Here is an 8,711-nt window from a genome sequence, read left to right on the forward strand (position 1 = left end):
CAATAGAAAGTGGGGAAATGACCATGTTGGAAAATATTCCAAGATACTTGTATCAATTCATGTAGGTCACTGACTAAAGTGGCTAAATAGAAGTGAAAAATGTTCTTGCTAACTTCAGCTGCCTTAAGGTTAGGGCCACGCACACACCGTTGCATACCTAGTCACTTCTTTCAGCACTGTCCAGCGTGCCAGTATTGAAAGACCAAGGATCTAGCATCCTGAGTCTCCACGCAACAGAGGTAGCTTAACGCTTGGTTAATAAATTGCCTACGTAACAGTGAAATTGAGGTTGAAAAGTTTTGTCTTTTGGCATACTGAAAATGCACTTCAGGCAGAATGGAACTACCGTTTCACACAGTGCACTCCAGAAGCTGTTAATTTTGAGTAGTTTGTCAGAAGGGTTTATGTTATGCCATGTTACAGGACGAAAGAAACTGAGTGTTAAAGCAGATTCTTTAGAACTTAACTAATGCAGCAATATTACATATCACACATAGGCTTGTTTTAATGTATGTGTGTAGGTATGCTTGGTTTTACTATGCGTATTCCTGACAAGTTACGCAAGTAAAGACTTTTCTTGATAAATATAGTAATGCACAAATAATTGTTCTTTTACAACTATTTTTATGTGTGAACCAGATAGCAGAAAGCAGAGCAGGAAAGCTGAAGTATTACTTATGTGTGAATAAGTTAACGGAGAAAACAGACTCCGGTAATATTTAAATGCACCTCTGTAAAATGGAAAAATGTTTGAGGAAAAAGTAAACAATCTGATATAAACACAAAAGCACCAGCTAATGAAGACTGAAATAACAGCATGGATTTTTGGTGTTGTGCACATGTAAACTCAAATACCTATGTAAATCATCAGTATTCCCACAACAGGGAACCTCTTTGGAGTGCTACTTGCTTAGAATAACCAATATCCAGAGATGATAGGAAACTACTGATTTGTTCAGCTCCTTTAAATGAGGAAGCAGAAGGCAGTTAGTGAAAGCCGAGACTCTTTAATCCCTCACTGCTCAATGGACTTTGTTCTTACTCTGGAGCCTTACATGGAATAGGCGTGTGTAAAGGCCTACCTTGGAGGAAGGTGCAAAGTATGACATTATTCATAATAAAAGAGTAATCCTCCCTGTCATGATAGGTTGTTTTAAAACATCATTTACAACCCAAATGAATGTGGTTGTCTAGGAGAAGGTATATGGGGAAGGTTGCACTTACAGAATCGAAATTTTCATTATTTTGTATGACCTCTTTGAATCTCTGATCCAAAAGGAAATTTACAGAAGTTGAGAGAAGAGTAATCGTGTTGAGAGAGGTTAGAACTAGAGAATGCCTTCTGAGTCGGAGTTAGTACTTACCAAAATGGTGAGTTGTGTTACCCTACCACGTACCTACACGGTTCCTGAAATGTTGTTAAAATCAAAGCAGTTTGACAGTCCGGTCTGATGTTTCAGATTCTGAAGCTAGCGCTCCTCTCGGAGAACGAGAAGTAAAACCAGCTCTGCCAGCTGATCGCACAGAACAGAGCCCCTGCTTTTTCCGTCAGGAATGCTGTGTTCGCTTGTCTGGTGCACGTTTCTGATGCACCGATCGTTACTCATTCCTCTCTCAACTTTCATTTTCACAGACTCATCCTGTACCTAAATAAGGGTGAGATAATGAAGCAAGGAAGAGTTACAGGATTAACGTTTGTGCTTCCTAAAGCCGGTTTCTAACACTGGGTACATTTTCCGGGCTCGGGGCAGGGAGCGGTTTTACTGGCAGCATGGCACAGGGTTCGCTCTCCCTTGGCACAATTAACTCCTCTGTTCTCGTTCGGGGAGAGGGGCAAAACAGCTTGGCTAGCTGCTGCGTTTCCAACTGGCACGAGTAAAGCTCGCCTGACAACAGACAGTTAGTGGGACTGGGTCAAAATAAAGATGCCTTCCTCAAGAAAGCCCAGCAGCTGTGATTTTGAAATGCAGTCTTTCTAATAATGAAATTAAAATGAAAATATACATTTAACTGAAATGTTTTGATTTTGACTTTTTTCCAACTCTAAATGTAAATAAAAAGTAGCTATAAAATTAAGCATAACAGAACACTCAGTCCCTATCAGCAAAAGAATCGCACTTTTTGAAGAATAAGGATAAGTTAAAACTCATCAGGTGTCTTGTGGGCTTAAAAAAAAAAAAAAAAGAAACGTTACCCTTCAGTGTATTCCGATACACACCACAAATCATACAACACAATCAGAAAACCAAATATTCATTGCTTTACATAAGGCTTCTATCTGAGTTCTTTCTTGTGCTAGATAAACAGCCTTTACTGCAAAAAGGTTATAAAAGATAACGAAAACTTTTATGCTTAGAGGGGTTGTAAAAGCCATAAAGGCCTCCATTAAATGAAAGCTCTCATAAACAAAATATCAAGTCCTATTTAAAAGAACTGTTTCATGTTGTTTACGCTGCCAAGTTGCTGATCGTGCATAAAGTTGTTCTCTTAATAATGAGTTGGTTAGAGTAACGCCCATCATCCAAAAATGTGTTACCTTGTAGGAGATCTACATTTTAATCAGCTGATGAAACAGATGTGGGAGGATTGCCATGAGCTCTGTTTCTGAAATCGGAGAGAAGGAACTACCGATCTATGGGGAAAGAAAGCTATGAAGTTGGTTTCTTGCTTTCTGCCTGACCAGTAAGAGACAAATTAGAGATGTGAGCTTGCTCAAAAGAGTAAGTCCTAATTTAAGGGCTCAAATTGAACAATTTTTTTTAAATGAAACTCTGCACAGTGTTTCACTTAAGCAAAAACAAAAGCTTGCTAAATGCATCCATAACCTGGAAACTTTTCCATATCGCATAAAGACAAAACAGCATAAACTCTGTACTCACAGAAAGAGTTGAAATATCAGGTACAAATTATAGGAATATACCAAAATTTAGGTCGCTCCAAGGGAGAGGACCTATGGAAAAAAAACCCTAAATTTCATGACAGAAAGATACATGCTTATAACCTCTAACTGTTTAAATACATTTAGCCAAATAATATGGTATAAAAGAGAGGATATATAGGTCACAACACGGAGACAACGCATTTCCGTTAGCCCCTCTGGCTACCAGAACAGTGGGGCCACAGTAACATAAAGAAGGTTAAATTGTCCATATTCCAGTTGCTGTGACCAGGTTGCCTGAGCTATTTAGACATTATGTTCTAATCTGTGTATAGCTCTGACATACATTGACCAAAGAACTGCCTATTAATTAAACTTGTTATTTTAAATTCCTGTTATCCTTCATACTTGGCCATAGAAATGTTATAGCAGTTGAATAATGTGGAGATGATAATGCATCTGAAATTAAGTATATCTTAAAGCATTCATTCTTCTTGATAGGTGGAAATTGGGTGGAAAAATAGTCTATAAAATCTATAGTAGATTTTATTTACGGATGTTAAGAACGTATTCCCTTGCTTTTAGTAGTTTTATACAGGTTTTAAATTTTTTTTAGACAAATCCTAAACATTTTCTGTGTTATTTGCTTAATGATTTCAGGTTTTCTTTAAAGACAGACCACCTGTTTCTATGACACATTTTCAGTCATGTACAAGTAAAGGCAAAGATAAATAAACACCCGAGTCCCCATCTTGTTCTACCTAAAAATGCAAGGTACCAACATTTATTTTCAAGTATGTCACAATCGCAGCTCCTTTATCTCCTTTAATAAAGAGGATTGTTCCTTAGGCAGTCTGTCCAGGAGAGGGAAACGCAAATTGTTGCTTTGGGATTGAACTCATTTCCTGCTCTTTGGTCATAATGAACGTACTCTCTCGCCTTGGCGTGAAACTTAGAAGTATCTGGCTCCCCAGATCGGCTGCTCCTGACTGTGTTCCACATGACTGCAGGCCCTTTTCCTTTATCCGTTTTCTTAGAGCATCACTGACCTATAAATTAGAACTGGCAGCATAATACAGATATTGCTGATAGGTGCTCAGAGGACTTTTGCAGTATCATGAAGAGAGGAAAATTTAGCATCATCTTTTGCTGTTTATTTTGTACGAAGCCTTATAATTGGAAAAAAAAAATCTGTATTTAGCGTACAATGTTATATTCTTAAGTTATTTTTTGCAGTCAGTATTTGGTAAATGACGACTGGCAGTGTTTCGTTAAAATGAGGCATTCGCTCTTTAGCATACTGAATAAGGTCTTGAATGGATAGGAGAAAAGCTGCTCAACGTGTTTTTGTTGTTTGATCACCGATCTCGTGCATAGTATTACTTATCTGAAACAAAGTAAATTGACTGTTAAATAACCTCAGCAATTCAAACAGGAAAATGGTTAGAACAAAAGAGTGACTTCTGCTTCAGGGTAAGTACAGTACTGTATTATTTCACTTCATAGAATGAAATACAATCTTCTGAGCTTTTGAGCTGTCGAAGATACTGACAGTCGTCACAAAACCAGTGTCCTTATAAAACAAAGTCACTTTATTCTGTTTTGTCACTTTGTGTACTGTTGTTATAATACAAAGATTATTTTTCCCCTCTGCTGGTATAGCAAAAGTAGGAGGAATGTATTTGCATGTTCCTTGACAATTTCAGATTATAAATCATCCTAGCTATTAATCATTAGATGCAGTTTTTAGGTCTAGATTTTTTTGGTATATTCCAAGGATTTCTGTTTCTTTTTGAAGTGTATAAACTTCAACTGATATGACAATTTATTATGAGAAACATATTAATGGATAAGAGAGTTTTCCTTCAAACTTGCAGCGGTCACTTTATGGTCTGATCATTAGTTAATGCCAGCACAGTAAATGATAGTCTTTAAAACATACCCTAAACTCTGCTTAATCCCTTCTGCTTGCTGAATTTTCTTACCACCGAAACACTGTACCATATAAAGAGAATCAAAATTCTGAAATCACATAAGAAGCATTTCAGATCCAATCTTGCTAGCTATGCATTGCGAGATACTTTGTTAAAATACATTTCTAAATAAAATAAATAATACAACAGATAAGCATTACTGTATACTCATCCACAATGACTTTTTATGTGGAACATATGAAATGATGGGCTCTGAGCAGCCTATTACTGCTCTAGTGCAAGACCCTGTGGTCATGCCAGGTAACTCCAAGAAAACATCAGCTTAGTGGCAGTCAAAAAAAGCAAATTAAAGCAAATTAAACAACAAAAAAGGCAAATTAAACACTAGAAGCTATTAGGAAAATAATGGAGAACAAAAAAGTAAACATCATTGCACCATTGTATAAATCCATGATTTTTCCACATCTGGAATACTGTGCAATGATCTATTAGAACTGGAAAAGGGTCATGAAAAGGGCATTAATCAGCCACGATATGCAATAGTATCTCTTCTATGAAGAAGATTGAATAGGACTGTTTTTTTCTAGCCTGGAAGAGAGAGGACTTAACAGAGGAATGATAAAGTTGTACAGAAGAAGTAGGGGCTGTTGAACTGGGAGTCGGAATCACAGGAGGTGCTTCACGCGGCAGATCTGCTGAAGTTCCAGAGGACTTTGTGGGTGCAAGAGGTTTACATGAATTCAAGGGGCGTACTGAGCAAGTCCATGTATGTGAGACTGGAGGTTGCTGGTGAGAAAAAAAACACGTTGTCCTTATGAAATACCCAGAGTTGAAAATAGTTGGTGAGTGGGAGAGTATTGAGAGAGAAGTGTTTCACTGGCTTGTCCTCTTCAGACCTTTTCTGGAATATACTGATGGTTCTTTAGCATCTGCTACTGCTTGACATCTAGACAGCCTCTTGATCTGAACTGGTATAGTTGTTCTTCTGTTTTTAATTATAATATAAATAGCCAACTAGTGCTGTCCAAAAACAATATCAAGGCATTTCCTAAGAGGTGCTTTTTTTTTTTTCTCATGGGAAAAAGAGCATGTTGTGATTGCAGAGGCATGAACCAGAAGGGCAAAGGCTCGGGCAGTACAAAGAACAACCCGTCATCCTTTTTCTCGGTATTCTCTATCCTGAAATTGCTGTGGAAATGTGGCAGCTGGGGCTCCCGGTGCCACAGAGCCGACGCTCCCTAGGCTAGCTAGCCTTTCCCGGTCAGACCTGTGCTCAGTACTCGTCTGTTCTTTCCCCTTCCCCACTCATCTCCTGGTGGCTCCTCTACACCCCGGCGTGTGTTTGCATGACACGGACACACAAATGTATGTACATCAGAAGGTTCAAGCAGGAGATCTGAGAGCCTGGTGTTCCGGAGGTTTCTGTGTGCAGAGCATCTGTGGTTGTTTAATGAAAGAAAGAGGAATTGGAGGACAAAAGATACTCTAAAACAGGTAAGCGCTGTTTTATTATTCAGTGTACCAGCTTTGCAGTCAAAGATCAAATTTTCTGTTTTCCCAGGTGTCAGGCTGCCACCTGTGTTTGCAAAAGAGTTGATTTACCTTCACTGCTTAGAAGAATTTACATTCTTCCTCCTCTCCCTGACCAGTCACTTCTCCATCCTTATGTATTCATATTATAAGCAAAGTCGGATTTCTTTATTCTGTCCAATTCATTCTGCCTCTGTACTTCCAGTAAAGCGTTACTCTCTGCTCTGCCTGATGACAAATATTACATACGTATCCACACAGAACTAAGGGCAAAAAGGCAGTTGAGAAGCAAAAGCTCTGGAAAAAAATTAAAAAGACATTTGAATCAGAAAGTGCAGCTTGCTCATACAAGCAGTTTCATGAAGGGCAAGATCCTGAAGCCTGACCTGCATAAAATAGGCTATGACCACCACCAAGTAGTTTTTGCTATAAACACACAACTTGTGATTTAACAGAGCTGGTCTTTTCCAAAGACACTGATCTACTTGTGATTTAAACAGGAAGCTCCAGACACTTGCCATCTTGTCTGACACTGCCTTGCTTCCTCTGTATAGGCAATTAATGGTGTTAAGCTTCTCTGAGTTAAACAAGAGCAGAGCTCTGTAGCCAGGTTGTCCTAGCTGTTCGGAGTGAGGGGAGAGGTGTCTTCTTGCTTAGATTGCTTTCTCTGCCGGTGTTGGCCCACAATCAGCGCAGTCTGATCCGGGGAGCCCAGGGTTGAGAGGTTAATAGGAACAAAACGGTGGCACTGGGCTACCTGGATCGGTGTCTGCAGACAGGCACCTTCCACCAAACCTCAAGGGCATTATGGCTCTTCCTTCAAAGGGAGGATCAGAAAACCAAAGCCTCTGCTTCCCAGCTGGTTCTGACTTCCCCTTCAATCTCCAAAGCCTTCCCTTCAGCTGAAAGCAGATTTTTATCTCTGCCTCATCAAGTTGCTTATCGGGTGCAGCTGCCTGCCAGTTTGCTGGCTTCTTAACCCTCTCGTCCTCAGCCCCTTCAGACAGTTTCCCAACTCCATGTGACAAATAATTTCAAGAATTTAAATGTAGACACCGGAATACAATGTTTTTGTAGTGGTTTCCCAAGTGAGTTTTTTTCTCTCCTAGTTTCTATCAAAAAACAGTTTTATTCCTCCTAGCCACAGCTGTCACAGCAAGAACTCGCCCTGAACAGGTAACACCCTGGAAGATCCAAAACGCAGTATGATGCTTGGGTTTAGATGTATATAAAGGTTTGGTCACATTAAAATTCAAGTGCTTTGTTTGAGGCTCGTCTTCATTAACTGGTACAGATCACTGTGCATATATTACTTACTGTTATTATTTATGACTCCAATAATCCTCACCACATCTACAAAGTTTTCCGGAAGTTATTTCGTATTTCCATTACAAAAGGATGACTTAGGGCTTGCTTTCTGCTGACCCTTGTAAGAAGTTTCCAAGACACTTCATTAAACAGGGCAGTACACTGCGTGCTGGTAAGAGCCTTGAGCTGGCTAACCAGCAGTGTTTCCCACATTTTCAATTACAGCACTTCTTTTCCCCCCGAGGAGCGTTACTGTAGTTTCTGTAGTTTCCTAGTGAAGCATAAAACAATTTCTTATGGCTTGTGTAAAATAGAGACTGGGCTGTTGTAACCATATTTTATTGCTTTCCAAGAGATGGTCTTTTTTTAATTGCTTTGTGAGAAGCCATCGATAGCTTTTCCAAGCTGGTGAACCAAGAATGAGGTTTTAAGAGAACATAGGTTTTCTTTGCATATAGTTCCTTTGGAACTGGTGGGACAGAACTTACCTCAAATGCTTTTTATATACGCTCATATGTAAACTAGATGTCTGTTTGGGTTTAGTGCCTGAAGGAAAAGTGAAACTTTTGGTATTTGATGAATATGTCTCCAGATATCACAGTACCTTAAATACTGAATTGTTGTAGGACCTCATCCTAAAATTCACAGCTTCCCAACTGCCTGCTGAGCAGATCTGGTGAGCAGTTTTTAATTTCTGAGACAGGGCTTTCGGTGACGGGCCAATGTAACGCCGGGCAGAATAACGCAGCTGGTATTGCTCCATTATGTCAAAGGTGTTCTGCTGTAACACGGTACTGTAGAAACTATTTTTTGTTCTGTGTGACTGCACTATGTGACCTGAAAGCATAGTAAGCATGTAGGGGAAACAAATGGACAAAATTAAGAATCTAAGGTTTATTATTAAGGATAATATCAATTACACAAGATTCTACAATTATGTTATTGCTACATTACCTTGCAGAACAAAGTGAAGTTCTCAGTTAGGGCTTGCCTGACGCAGGCAAAGGAACCCAAACCAAAATATGCTGGATTGAGAAACTGACCGGAGCTTCACATTCCTC

The sequence above is a fragment of the Nipponia nippon genome, unplaced genomic scaffold (assembly GCF_047370975.1).
Source record: "Nipponia nippon isolate SJK-2023a ecotype South Korea unplaced genomic scaffold, ASM4737097v1 scaffold_12, whole genome shotgun sequence".
Classification (NCBI taxonomy): Eukaryota; Metazoa; Chordata; class Aves; order Pelecaniformes; family Threskiornithidae; genus Nipponia; species Nipponia nippon.